This window comes from Somniosus microcephalus, chromosome 14 (assembly GCF_052327205.1).
Source record: "Somniosus microcephalus isolate GS21.2 chromosome 14, FLI_Smic_1.0, whole genome shotgun sequence".
NCBI classification, from domain to species: domain Eukaryota; kingdom Metazoa; phylum Chordata; class Chondrichthyes; order Squaliformes; family Somniosidae; genus Somniosus; species Somniosus microcephalus.
This window is the reverse complement of record NC_141000.1, coordinates 108,235,383-108,255,654: the sequence shown is the minus strand read 5'-3', so window position 1 is coordinate 108,255,654 and position 20,272 is coordinate 108,235,383. Positions and strand designations below refer to the sequence as shown.

The window sequence follows — 20,272 nt, the reverse complement described above, 5'->3', positions numbered from 1 at the left end:
GTCTCACGATGCTCTCCCCAATGTCCACTGTGTACATTAGTGGGCCCTGCCGTGTGCATATCGTTCCTGGCTGACATTTTTCTGTTTGGTAGTCGCGGGCCAAGACTGGTTGCCCTACACTGAAGCTCCTTGTTGGCTTCCATTGGATGTGCTGGAATTGCTTACTCTCAACATCTCTTCGTACGTTTGGTCTGAGCAAATCCAGGCGAGATGTTAACCTTCGGTTAAAGAACATCATGGCTGGGGCCTGGTTGGTGACTGCATGTGTCGCATTCCGGTAGGCGAACAGGAAATTGTCCACCTTGTGCTGCAGTGGAATGTTGTCATTGTACATAGCCTTTATTGCCTTCTTAAAGGTTTGTACGAACCTCTCAGCCAATCCATTTGTGGCTGGATGATACGGGGCGGATGTGTAATGCCTTACCCCATTCTTTTTCAAGAACCTCCGGAACTCTTCGGACACAAACTGTGGTCCGTTGTCGGAGCAAATCTGTTCTGGCAAGCCATTCCTGGCAAAAATGGTCCGTAGGACTGCAATAGTTTTCTCCGTGGTGGTGGAGGACATTTTGATCACCTCAGGCCATTTCGAGTGCGCATCCACGGCTATTAAAAACATTGAGTCCATGAATGGACCAGCAAAATCAATATGCACCCGTTGCCATGGAGATGAGGGCCACTCCCATGGGTGTAGAGGGGCCTGTGGTGGTGCATTTTGGACTTTCTGGCATCCTGAACAGCTCTTGGTCAGGTCCTCGATTTGTTTATCGATTCCCGGCCACCACACATAAGCCCTGGCTAGGCTTTTCATTTTTACCCCTCCCAGATGACCCTCATGAAGCTCATTGAGCACTCTATCCCTTAACTTGGGTGGAATTACCACTCGGGATCCACACATCTAGGTCCCCCGGCACACTGACAGCTGTTCTTTCCTTGTCGAGAATGCTGGCAACAGTGAGTCGCCATGTGCTGGCCATCCCTTCACCGTCAAATCATATACCCGAGACAGTGTCGGGTCATTTCGGGTTTCCTTTTCGATACAAGCGTTAGTTACCAGTAGGTATTCAACTATAGTCGAATGGAATATTTCGACAGGATCCACTGCTGGTGCTTCCTCCGCAGTAGGCAGTGGCAGGCGTGATAGCCCATCAGCATTTCCATGCTGTTTCGTGCCCTTATATTCAATCTCATAGTGGTGCGCCCCTAGAAAAAGTGACCATCTTTGTAGTCGTTGCGCAGTCATCACCGGAACGCCCTTCTTCGGATTAAAAATGGAGACAAGAGGCTGGTGATCAGTCAGCAAGGTGAATTTCTGCCCGTGCAGATAGTGATTGAACTTTTTCACTCCCCACACTAGGCTGAGGGCCTCCCTGTCAATCTGGGCGTAGTTACGCTCGGCTGAGGTTAGTGATCATGACGCAAAGGCTATTGGCCTCTCTGAGCTGTCTGAGAATTTGTGCGACAGCACCGCTCCAATGCCGTAGGGTGACGCATCACATGCCAACCGAATTGGTAATGTTGGGTTGTAATGGGCCAATACCTCTTTCAATGTGATTAGTGTTTTGCTCTTCTGGAAAGCTTGTCTACATTCGTCACTCCACTTCCATGGCACCCCAGTTTGCAGTAGAGTGTTCAGTGGGTGTAGTATTGTAGACAAATTTGGCAAGAACTTATGGTAGTAGCTTACCAGCCCGAGGAACGACCTCAGTTGTGACACATTTTCCGGTGCTGGAGCCTTGACTACTGCCTCAATCTTCTCTGGGGACTTATGTAACCCCTCTTTATCGATAATGTGGCCACAATACGAGATCTGTTTTCTAAAAAACTCGCATTTGGGGCGGTTAGCTCGGAGCCCATATTCCTGCAATCTAGTGAGCACCTGCTCCAGGTTGGCAAGGTGATCACTGTCATTTTCGCCCGTGACCAGGATGTCGTCCAAATAACACTGGGTCCCTGGGATCCCTTGCAGGACTTGTTCCATTGCCCTCTGCCAACTAGCCGGAGCTGATGCTACCCCGAATACCAGCCGGTTGTATTGGTAGAGACCTTTATGGGTGTTGATTGTGAGGTATTTCTTTGATGCTTCTTCTACCTCCATTTGCAGATACGCCTGGGCCAGATCAATCTTAGTGAAGCGTTTCCCTCCAGATAGCGAGGCGAAAATATCTTCAATCCGCGGAAGTGGATATTGTACGGTGTGAAGGACCGGGTTCACTGTTACCTTAAAGTCCCCACAGATGTGAACCTTCTTTGGCTCCCCAGGCGTGCTGCTCAACGACTTTTTCATCACAGGGACAATGGGTGTAGCCCACTTGCTCCAGTCTACCTTGGACAGTACACCTGAAAGTTCCAGACTCTCCAGCTCTGCTTCGACGGCTGGGCGGATCGCATAAGTTACCGGTGTGGCCTTTAAAAATTTTGGGCTTGCGTTTCCTTCAATTTTAATCGTCGCTGTCATGCCTTTTAGTATTCCGAGTCCTTGCTGGAACACTTCTTTCGCGTCAGTTAGGATCTTTGACAGTCGCCCAGGTGTGACGTCGTCATCCTTTTTGTCAGCCACAGTCAGTGCCTGTATGGAATGCCAATCCAGTTGTATTTTCCGGATCCATTCACGTCCCAGTAATGGTGGTCCTCCATCTTGCAATACATACAGGTCTAGTTTTGGTGTTTCCTTACCGTTATATATAACGGTCACCCTTATTTTTCCTTTGGGGTAGACTTTTTGCTCCGTGTACGTCTTCAAAATAATTTTTGTGTCTCTCAAGGGTATGTGTGAGAATAGCCGCTCGTAGTCCCGTCGGTTTATGACTGTTAGGGCTGATCCGGTGTCCAATTCCATCTTTACCTGGACTCCTGCTATCTTGAGAGTGACCCAAATGGTTCGGTGATCCTCCGTTGTGATCACAATGTGATAATAATAATAACTTCCGGGAAGTTATGTGCACATCACTTCCTGTGAACTGTGAACTCTGTGCATACATCACTTCCTGTGCATACGTCACTTCCTGTGTTTGGACTAGTATAAATACTGAACTGCTCAGTATGGTAAAAGGGCTTCACCTCGAGGCATGGTGAAGACCGCTCTTGTATATAGTTTAATTATAAGTTGCTTAAAGCTTACTTTAAAGTTCCTTGATGTGTGAGACTCTTTTGTTACATCAATTTAAGCAACTTAGTATTTACACTCACAAATACTAGACCTTCGGACAAACTCGGAGTTAAGGATCCAGGGAACCACCCATCATGGAAAACATCCTTAAACCTACTCGTCTGGACTTGGACCCAAACGCACCAGCAGCTGGCAGGGTATGGGAGCATTGATACCGTACTTTTGAGAATTTTCTTGATGAATGTAAAGCGAATGCTTCTACTAAACTGTGGATACTTATCAACTATGTGACCCCAACAGTGTTTGAATATGTTGATGAATGGGATAATTACGATGAGGTGATCCAGGCACTTAAAAAACTATATGCCAAGACCGCAAATGAGGTCTATGCTAGACATCTACTGGCCACAGCCCGACAAGGGCCAGGGGAATCGATTAATGAATTCCTTCAAGAACTTCGCAGGCTCAGCGTAGATTGTAACTTTCAGGCAGCCTCGGCTGAGCTGTACCGCGAAGAAATGATTCGGGATGCTTTCATCTGCGGGATTGCCTCTCCATTTATACGCCAGCGTCTACTAGAAAGTAAAACACTTGAGCTACAAAAGGCTTTTGACCTGGCTTGTTCTCTGGATTTGGCAAAGAAAAATGCAGACCTCTATCAGCTGCCCAGGTCTCGATCTGCTGCTGTAACTGCAACCAGACGATTCAAGTGGCCTCACGTGAACCCTATCATGGAGGAATCTAATCCTGATGATACTTCTGATGAAGAAGAGGAGTATGACCCCACTTTAGCAGCCTCTTGGCAATCTAGGAAGGAATGCTTCTTTTGTGGAGATTCTTTTCACCCTAGGAAATTCTGCCCTGCTCGCAATGCGATCTGCAGTCATTGCGATAAAAAGGGACACTTTGCAAAAGTTTGCCAATCAAGAGCCTCTACGAGGGCCTATCCAGCTAAGGCCTACCGAACTGCCCCAATTAGGGCCTATCAAGATGCTCCGGCTAGGACCTATCAAGCTTCCTCTCGAGCTCTCTCCCGAAGAAGCACACCGAGAGTTTCAGCCACTCTCTGTGCAACCACACCAATTACAGCTGCTTGCCCACAGAACCTGTTTCATGCAGCTACAAAAGTTTCAATTAATGGGCATACCTTAGATGCCTTAATTGACTCAGGAGGTACTGATAGTTTCATTAGAGAACAGATTGTTGCGAAATTGAAACTACATATCTTCCCATCGGACCAGGCAATTGCGATGGCTCAGTCATCACTTAATACCAGAATCTCCGGCTTTTGTATTATTGATATGACACTTAATGGTCGCATGTATCCCTCCACCCGACTTTCGGTGCTCAAGGACTTATGTAGTGATCTCATCTTAGGGCTGGATTTTCAATAACAGCATAAGAAACTCACCATTGAGTTCGGCGGATCCAAACCTGGACTTACTATTTCTAATATACTGTCTAAATTACCGTTTTGTGCATTATCAGCAGCTTCACTTGATGAACCCTCATTATTTGCCAGTATTCCTCCTCGATGCAAACCAATAATAACGAAATCGCGGCGCTTTAGTCAGGAAGACCAATCTTTTATTGAGGCTGAAATCTCTCGACTTTTAGCAGAGGATATCATCGAAGCATGTTCGTCGCCCTGGCGGGCTCAAATCGTCATCGTCAAGAACCCTCTAAAACCTCACAAACAACGACTATGCATTGATTATTCGCAAACCATCAATCAATATACTGACTTGGACGCCTACCCATTGCCACGCATTGATGATATGGTTAATAAACTGGCCAAATACAAAGTGTTCTCAACTTACGATTTAAAAAGTGCCTATCATCAGGTACCCTTGAAGGTCTCAGATAAGCAGTACATGGCCTTTGAGGCTAATGGACGGCTGTACCAATTTCGTCGCCTCCCATTCGGGGTTACTAATGGAGTGGCTGTCTTCCAACGGGCAATGGATGGCCTGGTTAAGCAGGAAAACTTAAGGGACACTTTCCCTATCTTGATAACATTACTATTGCAGGTCACGATCAACAGGAACACGACACCAACCTCCAAAAATTTCGGGATGCCCTCCATCACCGTAACTTAACTTTGAATGAATCTAAATCTGTTGAGTCGCAACCGACCATCAACATCCTTGGCTACTGTGTAGGCAATGGTATCATTAAGCCAGACCCAGAAAGACTTCGCCCGCTCCAAGAGCTCCCGTCACCTAAGAATCCGGCTTCTTTACGTCGGGCTCTCGGTCTGTTTGCATACTACGCTAAATGGATTTCTCATTTTTCAGACAAAATCCAACCCTTGCTGCATGCTCGATCATTTCCATTGGACACAGTGGCTGTTGCAGCCTTTAACCTTCTCAAAAAAACAGTTGGAGAAAGCGGCTCTTCACTCCATCGATGAGAATCTCCCTTTCATAGTCGAATGTGATGCCTCGGAGGTGGCGATCTCGGCTACTCTAAATCAGGAAGGTCGTCCTGTAGCATTTATGTCCAGGACCTTGCAAGGTGCCGAGCTACATTATCCTCCGGTTGAGAAGGAAGCCACAGCCATCATAGAGGCGGTACAGAAGTGGAACCATTTCCTAGCTCGCCAGCACTTTACATTAATCACGGACCAGCGATCAGTCGCCTTCATGCTCGATAATCGAAAACGAACCAAAATTAAGAATAATAAAATACAGCTTTGGAGGATGGAACTGGCCTCTTTTGGTTACACCATTCACTATCGACCTGGCAAGGAGAATGTGGCCCCGGATACCCTCACACGAGCATTCTGCTCCACTATGTCGTCCTCTACTCTCATAGATGTCCATAATGGATTGTGTCATCCTGGCGTTACGCGCATGCTACATTTCGTACGATCACGGAATCTCCCTTTTTCTACTGGAGATGTAAAGAAAATGTGCTCAGAATGCCGGCTTTGTGCAGAATTAAAACCTCAGTTCTTCCGCCCCTCAGATGGTATGCTCATACACGCAACCCAACCGATGCAACGACTTAGCATCGATTTTAAGGGCCCAGTACCCTCTTCAACTCGGAACACATATTTGCTCACCATGATTGATGAATATTCACGTTTTCCGTTTGCCTTCCCCTGCTCCAATATGCTGGCGTCCACAGTAATCTGCTGCCTTGAGCAGGTATTTTCTCTCTGTGGCATGGCGGCTTACATTCACTCGGATCGGGGTCCATCCTTTATGTCAAGGGAACTCAAGGACTACCTCTCAGAACGGGGAATTGCTACAAGCAAAACGACGCCATATCATCCCATCGGAAATGGGCAGGTAGAGAGGTATAACGGTATCATCTGGAATTCCGTACATCTTGTTTTAAGATCTCGGGGCCTACCAAACCAGCAATGGGAAACCGTGCTTCTGGATGCATTGCACTCTATACGGTCCCTTCTTTCTACAGCCACAAATACTACACCTCATGAGCGGTTCTTTGGATTCCAGCGTCGCTCATCTTATGGGACATCCCTCCCGTCATGGCTAACTACTCCTGGACCTGTACTACTCCGAAGATACGTTCGGACGTCTAAAAATGACCCTCTCGTAGACGAGGTCGAACTAACCGATGCCAACCCCACCTATGCATACATACGATATCCCGACGGCCGAGAATCTACCGTATCATTACGGGATCTGGCTCCCTGCCCACCAGGACCTAGTGGGACATCGAGTGATGGTATTTTACCAGGAGCCTCTTGGAACCTACCGGGTACCCCTCTCCAGGATCCTGATCTGACACCAACTAGCTTGGTGCCGGTAGAACCCCGTACTCAAAGTTGCGACCCTCCCAGTACCGCGCACCAAAGTACTGATCCGCCACAGACCAGCTCTGCACCTCCCTCTGAACAGAGACAGACCGACTCTGCACCTATTGGGACTCGTACACGAAGCCATGATCTCCCCGACCCTTCACAGGGTAATCCAGGCCACACAGACTCTGACCAATGGCCAACAGCATGTAAGCGGACCAGCGACCCTCTACGACGGGAACCCAAATGGGTGCGACTCTTCCTCGTTCGGCGGCTGCGGAATAAAAGGAAGACCACAGCCTTCTAATCTCGCAGGAGGGAAGAATGTGATAATAATAATAACTTCCGGGAAGTTATGTGCACATCACTTCCTGTGAACTGTGAACTCTGTGCATACATCACTTCCTGTGCATACGTCACTTCCTGTGTTTGGACTAGTATAAATACTGAACTGCTCAGTATGGTAAAAGGGCTTCACCTAGAGGCATGGTGAAGACCGCTCTTGTATATAGTTTAATTATAAGTTGCTTAAAGCTTACTTTAAAGTTCCTTGATGTGTGAGACTCTTTTGTTACATCACACATTATGTAGTTTCAGACAACTCAGTTCCCTGCTTTCGGAGTCGTTATCACTCTTTTGTTCATCTGAACTATTCTCCGTCATCTTATGTACCTTCTGGTACTTTCCTTTGGTAGGTTTCTTATTGCTGGTTTTCTTTCCCGACCTGCCGACTCGTGCTATGTGTCCTACTTTTCCACACTGTCTGCACACTTTGTCTTTGAACCAGCAATCATTCTGGTCGTGTGTTGTTCTGCCGCAACGATAGCACTTCTCTGTTCCATATGACATTTTGTTTGTGCCATATTCTTGTGGTCTCTGTTGTATCTCTGCAGCGCCCCGTGCTGCTGCTTCATATGATACCGCAATGCTGAAAGCCTTTTCCAGCGTAAGGTCCTTTTCAGATAAAAGCCGTTTCTGGGTTCCTTCACTTTGAAGCCCACACACAAACTTGTCCCTTAAGGTATCTGCCAGTCCCACTCCAAACTGGCAGTGTTTCGATAGTTTGCGCAGTTCTGTTAAATAATCAGCATTGCTTTCATCCTTATGCAGGTTCCGTTTGTGAAACTTGAATCTTTCTGCTATCAGCAGCGGTGTGGGGTTTAAATGTTCCTTTAGTACCGTTACTATGTCTTCAAAACTCTTTTCCATTGGCTTCGTTGGGGTTACTGGATTTCGTAATAAACCATACGTCTTTGCACCCATTAAATTTAACAATACCGACGCTTTCTTGTCATCTGACACCTCATTTGCCAATCTTCGACTTCATTGTCAAATGTGGTGATACTGCCACTCTTCGGCATTTTGGGTGTGGTTTAAAATGGTGTCTCCCATTGGCTTAAAATGGCGTCTCCCGCGCTTTCCTTCCTCCCCCGCTGCTGCCGACGCCGCTCCCGGCGGTTCTCGTGGCAATGGCGGCGCCTCGCGGGTTTCTGCGTGTCTCTCTCCCTCTCTCCGATGCTGCTCGGCCCCTGAACACCAGCTGCGCCCTGTGCGTTCTGCCCTCTCTCTCTCTCTCCCGTCGACGCTGCTCGGCCCTTTGCTGTGCCGCTTGGTCGGCTCTAGCCCGCTGCTGTCCGGGAAGGATCTGCGCACTACCTGTTGCCAGCCCGTTTCGCTGGACCACCTCGACTGGAAAGCCAAGCCTGGCTCTCGACAGCCTCCCCCGCAATTCTCGAGTCTCTGCTGGATGACTGGGCGGTTGCCCGTGGTCGACGCCTGAGTCTTTGGCCTTGACCTCCAATCCACTGATCTCCAGGAACGAATCCCCGGGAGGTGATGCAGAGTTGCAGGTAGGTTCGAACCTGCCTCATCGCCAATGTTACGTCCGTGTATAAGAAGACACAGACTGCGGAGAACGGTAAAATAGGTGTTTACTCAACGTGGCTCAGACTGCAACTGATCTGTACAGATTACTACTCAGGGTTATATACAGGCGTCGTCACTGCCGGTACTACAGTATACATGAGCTGTAAAAAGTAGTTCCCCCCCTTAAAGGTACATACATTACATCTACCACAGAAGGCAGTTGAGGCCAATTCATTAAATATATTCAAGAAGGAGTTAGATATATTTCTTAAGGTTAAAGGGATCAAGGGATATGGGGAAAAGGCAGGGACAGGGTACTGAGTTTTGATGATCAGCGATGATCACATTGAATGGCGGAGTAGGCTTGAGGGGCCGAATGGCCTACTCCTGCTCCTATCTTCTATGTTTCTATCTCTTTTCTCCCTTTCTAAGCCACACACAGGACTTGGCCAAAAGCACAGACAGACAGGTATCCCAGGCCTCTAATACGGCTGTTATGTGATCAGCTACTAAAAGGTGTGTGAGAATGACCTGGGGTGATTCTCTGACTCACTTTTCTTGTGGTGAAAAGCTTGTCCTTAGTTCAACCCCTTCCCACCATAACACAGCGGAGATTGATGACCAAGCCTTGGGGGAGCCATAGGTGCGAGCCCCATCCTACCATTCTGTACTGCAGCATATTGTTGTTCCAAGGCAATGAGCCATTGCACCACCCTGAGATGACCTTTTAAAGATTTACTTTTAATCCTAATTATTTTCTCCCTCTTGTGGATCTTACTCCATTTCCCAAATTCAACGATCTTGCTTACAGGCCTCTGCCAATTTCATTAGAAGGGGCAAAAAAGGACTTACCCTCTGATTTTTGTTCTCTCTAGCATTAACAACGTATTTTCCTCAGATTGTGTAGCAGTGATCAGGAATTAAGTGCGTAAGGAATCACTAATGTGCATGCATGTATTGGCTCTCTGTTAGCAAAGCCTATTGGTGCTCAAACATACTGCACCAGCCAATTTCTATTATTTCATTAATTTGTAAAAACATCTTTGTTTACACTAATAAATCTCTCACGGTATTGCCCATGGATAGTTATAGAATACATACATTGAAGTTACAACACAGAAACAGGTCATTTAGCCCAACCAGTACATGTTGGCATTTACCCTCCACATGAGCAAATAGTTCCAATCACATTTACCATCCTGTTCCCATATCCCTCAAACCAGTTTCCTTAATCCACCTCTCCAATCTAATCTTGAATGTTGACATAGTTTCTGCCTCAACCTGTAACCCTGGAAGTGAAATTCACAGCTTCACAACTCTCTGTGTGAAGAAGTTTCTCCTGCCCTCTATTTTAAATCTCTTACATTTAAATTGCATGTTTTGCCCCTCGTTCCTGACGCCCTCAACTACTGATAACAGTTCGCTTTTATCTACCCTGTCCCATCCTTTCATAATTTTAAACACTTAGGGGGTGATTTTGCCAATGGGGGCGCGTTGGAGGTGGGACTGCTGCTTGTCGGGTCAATGTCCTGCCTCCATCGATTTGTGGCCAACCCACGCTATTTTCCCTTGATTGACCTTGTTAAGCCCGCCCAAAAAATTTTTGACAGATGAATTGTCATCTTTTGACAGCTCTGTGAAGCTATCAAACACTGACATTCTCTGTAATTTGATGAGGTCTTGAATTCAAGACTCATCAAACCTCTTTCTTTAGCAGAAATTAGATGGTTGTTGCATTGGAGAATGCAACGGCCATCTGTCATCTCTGCCGCGGAGGTGCGAGACTCTCCGCATACCCAACGATTGAAGCCTGCAGGAAGAAACAAAGGTAAGCAAACTTTTTCTAACACTTTCCACTTACCTCACATACTCACCTCTCCACACTTGCACCCATCACTTACCTTCACAGCGCACTTTTGGACCCCTCCGACCCCCGCAGACCCACTGCTCGCCTCGGTGACCCTAGCAGGTTTCGGAGCCTTTGGAAAGCCCGCACTTTTGTGAGTAAAATGGGGATGATCCACTTACCTGTGGGTTGGGGGCGGGCTGGGCACCCGCCCCCAAATTCTACCATTTTCCCGGCAATCCCGCCTCCATACCCACCTCCCCAGGGCTGGCAAGATCGCGCCCTTAGAGTCATAGGGGGAAAAATTCAGTTGGTTTGTGCCTCCGTTAGCGCCTTAGGAGGGCGCTAATAGGGTGCAAAGCAACTAGTGCCCGGGCGCGGCGATGTTTAGCCGCTCAAGAAATTAACTAGACATTTTGCAGCGGCGCTAAACACTACCGCCACGATCTCCTGCGCCGGCAGATAGTGACGTCAGTCGAGTGTGCAACGCCCCAGTAGCGCCTCGGGCTGGATAGTGAGTGGCGCCCCCTGTCTTACCACCTGCCGCTAGCAACGACAGGTTCAGGGGAGCGTTTTGCAGTCGGGAAGGGACTAGGGGAGCGCTATTTTTAAAGGCGACCGCTTCCTGCCTTTTTTTGTCGGCGAAATTTTTGCACCACGCATTCTGAATGAGAGAGAGAGACTGCAGGAGATATTCAAAGCTGTGTTGAGGAGTTTTGGGTACTGAGCAGCACTTTGCAGGTTCTTTCTGATTTGATCTTCCTTGCATCGATTTAGAAGAGAATATGGGGGCTGCACTCTGAGCTCTTTCCCTGGGTCTCTCCATTGTTCTTTCCAACAGATTTGATGTACAGGTCTCTCCAGGCCGAGATTCAAGGCTGCAATGAGCAGGGTGAGGATGGAGAGCAAGATCGACCCAATCCCCTTTAAGAACTGGCCGGCAACAGTGTGTCTGTGTTCCATCGCTGACTGACATTACATGAGCTTCGCCAGCGCTCTGAGTTAGCACCTTGCTCTTCGGCCTTTGCGCCTTAAGACAGGTGTGCAGCACCTGATTTAGCGATCCAATCACCTCTCGGGGCAATAAAAGCCAAGTTTGCAGTTGGAGGCGATAATTAGCGGCAGGCGCTAAACTTTACGCCCGGTCGATAATCGTGCCCCAAATGGGGCAATACTGAATTTTTCCCCCATAGAGTCATAGTGTCATAATGGCACAGAAGGAGGCTATTAGGACCATCGAGTCCGTGCTGGCTCTCTGTAGAGCAATCCAGTCAGTCCCATTCCCCCACTCTGACCCTGTAGCCCTGCAAGTTTATTTCCCTCAAGTGCCTATCCAGTCACCCCTTGAAAACATTGAGTGTCTCCGCTTCCACCACTTCCATCGGCAACGAATTTGCTGTGTAAAAAAGGTTTTCCTCACATCCTCCTGTATCTCTTGCCCAAAACCTTAAATCTGAGTCTCCTAGTCCTTGTACCATCAACTAATGGGAACAGCCTTTTCCCATCTAGCCTATCCAAATCCATCATAATCTCGTACGCCTCTATCAAATCACCCCTCAACCTCCTTTACTCTAATGAAAACAAATCCAGCTTCTCCAACCTGCCTTTGTAACCAAGATCCCCCATCCCCGGAACCATTCTGGTAAATCTCCTCTGCACCCTCTCAAGGGCCTTCACATCCTATTATGTGGCCCCATAATCTGCATTGTTCTAAAGGAAAAAAGACCCAAATTTTCATGTCTTTCTTCGTATTTGCAGTCTTTTCATACGCAAACTGTGGTTTGGCTTTAAGATCCAGATGTTGGTATACACCCTGCTATTGCCATTCACTAAACTGTAGAACCTGTTCTGCTTCAGAGGATTATGTGCATACTGGAGATTATAGCCCCAGATGCTCAATAACTACAGTAGTGGGCTACAGGTGATCGTAAAACTAACTGCTAGGCTTCAAGTTGGAGGCCAGCAGTAGTTGCAGAGGCCAGGGGCCTAACAGCAGGGACACTTGGAATGAGGCCAAATTGAATATTTCTACTGTACAAAAGTGAAGTGAACTTGGAGGAGAGACATTTTTAGCTTGTTTATACTCTTAAGAGGACTGAATTATTAATGTTTAGGATATATGGTGGTATAGATTAGAAACTGTTATGGTGACTGTATCTTTCTTTTCTTTTGCTGCTGTATGATTGGGGAAAATATTTTGGGTGGGATGTAATGGGGAAATGTAAGAAATGGGAGAAAGGTTTTGCAAAATATGATTGATAAATAGCAAAACTGGAAAAAGAAGAAAACACAAAAAGAAAAAAAAAATTGCCTTTATATAACACCTTTCATGACCACTGGACATCCCAAAGCACTTTACAGCCAATTGAGTACTTTTTTGAACTGTAGTCGCTGTTGTAATGTAGGAGACGCAGCAGCCAATTTGCACAACAAAAGGGGAACAATGATGTGCCGGCAACAGCCCTCGGGAATGCTGTGGAACCGGGAGGAGCAGGGGTGCTTCTCCCAGCTCCACAACGAACTTAAAAAAGAGGTACTGATCTTGTTAATAACAACAGAAAATGCTGGAAAAACTCAGCAGGTCAGGCAACATCCGTGGAGAGAAATTTGAGTTGACGTTTCGGGTTGGACCCTTCTTCAAAACTGGAAAGAAAAGAAACTAGATCGGAGGCAGGGCTGCGATCGGACAAAAGAATAAAAGAAACAAAAGAAGTAAAAGAGATTAGAAGCTAGACGAGATGGTAATAGGCTGGGATTAGGACCCCACTGCTAAATTGGCCAGCTCTCAGTGGAGCAGGCACCAGGCCTACTTCGCTCAGGAATCTTCAGCGGCAGCTGCAATTAAGGAGCAGCCACCAACAAGAAACACCAGTGCTTCAGACATGTCTTCCTTTTTCCGCAACCGAGGATTCCCCTCTACTGTGGTTGACACTGCCCTCGACCGTGTCAGTTCTATCTCCCGCACTTCTGCCCTCACCCCTGCCCCTCCCTCCCGGAACCACGATAGGGTTCCCCTTGTCCTCACCTTTCACCCCACCAGCCTCCACATTCAACGGATCATCCTCCGGCATTTCCGCTACCTCCAAAGTGATCCCACCACCAAACGTATCTTCCCCTCCCCTCCCCTTTCAGCATTCCGCAGGGACCGCTCCCTCCGAGACACCCTAGTCCACTCCTCTATCACCCCAAACAGCCCTTCCTCTTCGCCTGGCACCTTCCCGTGCAAGCGGAGGAGATGTAACACCTGCCCCTATACCTCCCCCCTCCCCACTGTCCAGGGCCCCAAACACCCCTTCCAGGTGAAACAGCGATTTACTTGTACTTCTCGCAATCTAGTATACTGTATTCGCTGCTCACGATGCGGTCTCCTCTACATTGGGGAGACCAAACGCAGATTGGGTGACCGCTTTGCGGAACACCTCCGTTCAGTCCGTAAGGGTGACCCCGAGCTTCCGGTCGCCTGTCATTTTAATTCACCGCTCCATTCCCACTTGGACCTCACCGTCCTTGGCCTCTTGTATTGTTCCACGGAAGCTCAACGTAAACTCGAGGAACAGCACCTCATCTTCCGATTAGGCAGTCTGCAGCCTTCCGGACTCAATATCAAGTTCAACTATTTCAGATCATAAGCTCGGCCCCCATTTCATTTTCCCTTGTAATTGTTCCACTCCTTTCCCCCCCCCCCTTTCCTTTTGTTTCTCTCTCACACCTGGCAGCTATCTTTTGCCCTGCCAGTACACTTTACACCTAATCCCAGCCTATTACCATCTCGTCTAGCTTCTAATCTCTTTTACTTCTTTTGTTTCTTTTATTCTTTTGTCCGATCGCAGCCCTGCCTCCGATCTAGTTTCTTTTCTTTCCAGTTTTGAAGAAGGGTCCAACCCGAAACGTCAACTCAAATTTCTCTCCACGGATGTTGCCTGACCTGCTGAGTTTTTCCAGCATTTTCTGTTGTTATTTCGGATTTCCAACATCTGCAGTATTTTGCTATCGTACTGATCTTGTTGGTGGCTGCTCCTTAATTGCAGCTGCCGCTGAAGATTCCTGAGCGAAGTAGGCCTGGTGCCTGCTCCACTGAGAGCTGGCCAATTTAGCAGTGGGGTCCTAAAGCAGGTGTTGGGCCCCTCATTTACATATGGCGTTGCCCTCAGATGTTTGGTCATTGCGCTCATTGTCCCTCTAAAAATACTTACCATTTCCCGAGTGACAAAATATTTACTGAACAATTATGTTCTCATTATGTCAACATAAATTCCACCTGACAGAAGTCGATGGCTCTTACTATAGTGAAATACTACATTTCAGTTTCAGATGTTTCCTTGCAGTTTATTTGGAACATACTTTCAAAGTAATGTAATAACATTTACCTTATCTAGAGCAATAAGCCTCCATGGTTTATCTTTTTTATGTTCTTAGGTTTAACTCAGGGCCCAATTAAAAATGAGTTTCCTGATCAAACCTGGCAGAATTAATTACGTGGGTCCCACTATTTGCAATTACAGTAATGTGAAGCTCTTCCCATGGCTGAGTGAGTAAATGGTATTATACTTAGCCAGAATGTCCCAGATTGGATGCATCATCTGTGCTGAGTTAGCTGATCTCAGGCCAGGTGGCTACAATTGGCCTGAATGTCCCTAGGCTAGGGAGGGGCAGTATTAGGTAGGGCTCCCACTCCTCAACATTACCAAGTGACCCCTGAATCTAAGAAGATTTGTGGAATCAGATCTGACACAATTGTCTGTCCCTGATGGTCAAATATTCTGCCTGGCACTCCCTGTCTAGGCTCATACATGAAGAACGTCTACTTAGGTAAGGTGCAGTCATTGTGTAATTATGTGCTGGCACGTGCCTACCTTCAGGAGACCAGAAGCAAAAACTGGAGGAAAAAAATAATGACAGTTAATGGTGACTAGTGAAATACATGACCACCCTGCACAAGAATCATAGAATCATACAGCACAGTGGCTATTCGGCCCATCGTGCTTGTGCCAGCTCTTTGAAAGTGCTAGCCAATTAGTTCTACTCCCCTCTCAAGTATATATCCAATGCCTTTTTGAAAGTTACAATTGAATCTGCTTCCACCGCACTTTCAGGCAATGCATTCCATACCTTAACTACTCGGTGCATTAAACAAATTCTCCTCTTCTCCCCTCTGGTTCTTTTGCCAATGATCTTAAATTGTGTCGTCTAGTTACCGACCCTCCTGCTGGTATAAACTTTCACACATGCAACAACATGAAGTCGAGAGGACTTTGCTGGACATCATTATCTGATAAATTAAAATATTAAAGGTTAAATGCCACATTTGATAAATATCCTTTTTTAAAATGAAACCGCTAAGATGAATCATGACTCGAGTAAAACATACTGCAAGTCTTTTTTCTGGGTGGGTGCAACCTTCTGCTCATTTCTGTTGATTGTTTTTGTTTGAATGCTGATGTCATCTGGAAAATACCAGATAGTGGAATGGCCATCATTGGATGTATAACCCACCATCCGACCACCAGCTTATCCTTTACACCGTTAAACAGTAAAACTCCTCCCTATCAGTTCCTCGATTATATCATCAGCACTCACCATTCAAACAAAAACACTGTAATAATAATCTGTAGAAATGAAATTCATGTCATTCTTTTTGGCATTTGTTATATATTTTTTTTAATAAAGGGTTTCCTGAAGATAAGATTCCCTCTTTAAAGGATGACAATAAGATTTGTAACAAAGAGCTTTCGGAAAATGCGCCTTCCAGTGACCTGTTTACAAAAAATACAAACTAAAAAAATTCCAGCAGAATGTACTTTAGGGAGAAGCATTTTCAGTGGGGATGGTCCCCTGAGGGAAACTGATAGAATCCATCTCGCACCTTTAAAGGAAGGAGAGAGCCTGTTGATGAATATGACTTACCAATTTACTGTAAGGAAGACGCCGCTGGTAGAAAACCAAACGTCCACGGGACATGCAACATTTCCCTGTGAGCCGGACTCGAAGGGCGAGTTCCATTGACATGTCAGAGCCCCGCGTAACAATCGTTCGCGCGAATCGAATGGATACAGTATCAAATATTTAGACCCATCGCCTTGGCAACGGGCGAAGCGGCGCTCCATGCACATGCGCCTGGCGCTGCCTCCAGGGAATTGTAGTTATTTTCCTCTTCAGTTTTTTTTCTACACACACAAAAGGGACAACAAAGAGAGTTAGTGCAAGCCTCTACAAAGCATAGCCGTTCAAAATGAGATGACATAAACATCGGTTACACTTTTAAATGAGCAGGTCTGGGTCCAAAACACTCCAGCGCAGCAACAACTTGCATTTATATAGCGACTTTGTAAAACGTCCCAAGGCGCTCACAGAAATGCAATCAGATAAAATTTGACCCTGAGCCACATAAGGAGGTACTGTACTAGGGCAGGTGACCAAAACCTTGGTCAAAGAGGTAGGTTTTAAGGAGCGTCAGGATAGATGCTGAGAGGCTGTTTCCCCTGGCTGGAGAGTCTAGAACCAGGGGTCACCGTCTCAAAATAAGGGGTCGGCCATTTAAGACTGAGATGAGGAGGAATTTCTTCACTCAGAGGGTGGTGAATCTTTGGAATTATCTACCCCAAAGTGCTGTGGATGCTCAGTTGTTGAATACATTCAAGGTTGAGATAGATAGATTTTTGGACTCTAAGGGAATCAAGGGATATGGGGATAGTGCAGGAAAGTGGAGTTGAGGTCGAAGATGAGCCATGATCTTATTGAATGGCGGAGCAGGCTCGAGGGGCGTGGCCTACTTCCACTCCTAATTCTTATGTTCTTGTGTTCTTATGTTCTTACTTTAAAGAGAGGTAGAAATACGGCCAGGTTTACGTAGGGAATTCCAGCATTTAGGGGATTCACCAGAGGCCAGACTTAGAGGAACGCAGAGATCACGGAGGGTTGTAGGACTGGAGGAGGTTACAGATATAGGGAGGGGTGAGGCCATGGAGGGATTTGAACACAGGGATGAGAATCTCAAATTTGAGGCATTGCTGGATCGGGAACCAATGTAGGCCAGTGAATACAAGGGTGATGTGACCTTCCTTCCTTTCTTTCTACTGTTGGTGGCATAGCAATCAGCAACTATTCCCAAACACTCAGGAAAGCACGTCCTAAACCCCTCTGCCTTTCTACCTGTCTCCCCAGTGTGAGAGGGCTCCGCAACACCTACCTCTGATCGTGCTTTTGGCCAATCCTAGCTGCTGTTTAGGCCTAAATCAACCTTGGAATGGGGCTGTTCACTGACAATTCTACAGTGTTTCGCTCCATTCACAACCCCTCTGATAATGAAGTAGCCCATGCCAGCCTACAGCAGGATGTGGACAACATCCAGATTTCGGCTAACAAGTAGCAAGCAATGGCATCTAATAAGACAAGAACCAATCACATTCCTCTGTTCTTCAACTGTACCTCCATCTCTGAGTCCTCCATTATCAACAGCCGGGGGTGGGGTGGGGGGTCAGCATTGACCAGAAGCTTAATTGGACTTGTCAAATTAACAATGTGGCTACAAGAGGAGGGCAGAGACTGGGTACTCTGTGATGGGTGCTTACCTCAGGTGATAGGTGCTTACCCTAAGTGCCTCTCCACCATCTATAAGGCTCAACTCAAGATTGTGATTGAATACTCACCACTCACCTGGATGGATGCAGCCACAACAACACTCAATAATTTTGACACCACTCAAGACAAAGCAATCTGCTTGCTCGACACCCCTGCCTCTGACATCAATATCCAACCCCTCTACCACTGTTGCATTGTGTTTGCTGTATATGATATCAACAGGATGCACTGCAGCAGCTTGACAAGCTTACAACAGCACTTCTCAGGCCCACAACCTCTACTACTGAGAAGGACACGAGCAGCAATGTCATGGGAACAGCTTCCCCTCCAAGTCACATACCATCCTGACTTGGACATATACCAGTATTCTTCATTGTCACTGGGTCACTATCCTGGAATTCCTTGCCCAACACCATGGTGGGATCATCATTACCACAAGAAATGCAGTGGTTCAAGGAGAAGGTCCACCACCACCTTCTCAGGGAAACTAGGGATGGACAATAAATGCAGCCTTGCCAGTATCGCCCTAATCTCAAGAACACATAGAAAAATGTTTGCTGCAGGCTCAATTTCTCCTACAATGTCCTTGACAGCCTCCTCTCCATAATCTCTAACTCATGCAGAACTCCACTGCACACATTTTATCCTGGATTAAGTCAGCTAACCTTTCAGACTTCATAGCCCTGCACTCGAGCATTCTCTCATAGTTGCCAACTGTCTGCTTTTAGAGCAGTCAAACGCTTTTCTGACTGACGTTTGTGCTGCTTGCACTGTGGCTCCAAAGTCCATTGATCTGAACCTGCTTCAACTTGCGCTATAATGTATCACACCTCAGCTCTTCAGCACAAGTACGACATTTCAGCACAATGAGCACAGAAGCTGAAACGGCCCTTATCAAAGTCACCATGACATCCTATGTGACTGTGACCAATGCGAACTATCTCTCCTCATCCATCTCAACCTATCTGCAGCCTTTGACATGGTTGACCACACCATCCTTCTCCAACACCTCTCCTCTGTTTTCCAGCTGGGTGGGACTGGCCTTGCCTGTTTCCATTCCTATCTATCTAGTCATAGACAGAGAATCCCCTCAATGACTTCTCTTCTTGTTCCAGCACTGTTACCTCTGGAGTCCCCCAAGGATTTATCTACGTGGTGCCCTTTGGTGACATTATCTGAAAACACGTCAGGTTCGACATGTGCACTGACGACACGCAGCTCTACCTCACCACCACCTCTCTCGGCCTCTCCACTGCCTCTGATTTTTCACTTTGCTTGTTCGACATCAGATGAGCAGAAATTTCCTCTAATTAAAAAGACCGAAGACAATGGCTTTGGTCCCTGCCACAAACGCCATTCCCTAACCAACTCCTTCCTCCTCCCTGGCCAGTCTGAGGCTGAACCCGGACTGTTTGCAACCTCAGCATCCTATCTAACCCTGAGCTGAACTTCCAATCCCAAATCCTCTCCATCACCAAGAGCGCCTACTACCACCTCCATAATATCACCCGGCTCCACCCCTGCCTCAGCTCATCTGCTGCTGAAACCCTCATCCATGCCTTTGTTACCTCTAGACTCGACTATTCCAATGCTCTATGGGCCGGCCTCCCACCTTCCACCCTCTGTAAACTTCAGCTCATCCAAAACTCTGCAGCCCATATCCTAACTCGCAACAAGTCCCATTCACCCATCACCCCTATATTCGTCTCGATTTTAAAATTCTCACCCATGTGTTGAAATCCCTCATGGCTTCGCCCCTCTCTATCTCTGTAACCTGCTCCAGCCCCACAACCCTCCGAGATCGCTGCGCTCCTCCAATTCTGGCCTCTTGCATAGCACCGATTTTTATTGCTCCACCATTGGCGGCCGTGCCTTCAGCTGCCAGGTCCCTAAGCGCTGGAATTCCCTCCCTAAACCTCTCCGCCTCTCTTTCCTCCTTTAAGACGCTCCTTAAAACCTACCTCTGTGCCCAAGCTCTCTCTTTATGTGGCTCGGTGTCAAATTTTGTCCGATAACGCTTTTGTGAAGCGCCTTGGGACATTTTTTACCAAGTTAAAGGCGCTATATAAATGTAAGTTGTTGTTGGATAGCCTCACATGCCGTT

The 20,272-nt window shown here is 47.0% G+C and overlaps 1 protein-coding gene across 3 annotated transcripts in view; it reads right to left on the bottom strand.

The window, feature by feature from the left end:
- Positions 1 to 16,604, bottom strand: part of LOC147107822 (lebercilin-like protein) — a 140,989-nt gene extending 124,385 nt beyond the window's left edge. The window contains exon 1 of one of the 3 annotated variants that reach the window (XM_086007149.1): positions 16,495 to 16,604. The gene's annotated coding sequence lies outside the window, so the exon portion shown is untranslated. The remainder of the gene's footprint in view (positions 1 to 16,494) is intronic. The other 2 variants (XM_086007148.1, XM_086007150.1) reach the window with 2 other exon arrangements.
- Positions 16,605 to 20,272: the final 3,668 nt, after the last annotated feature.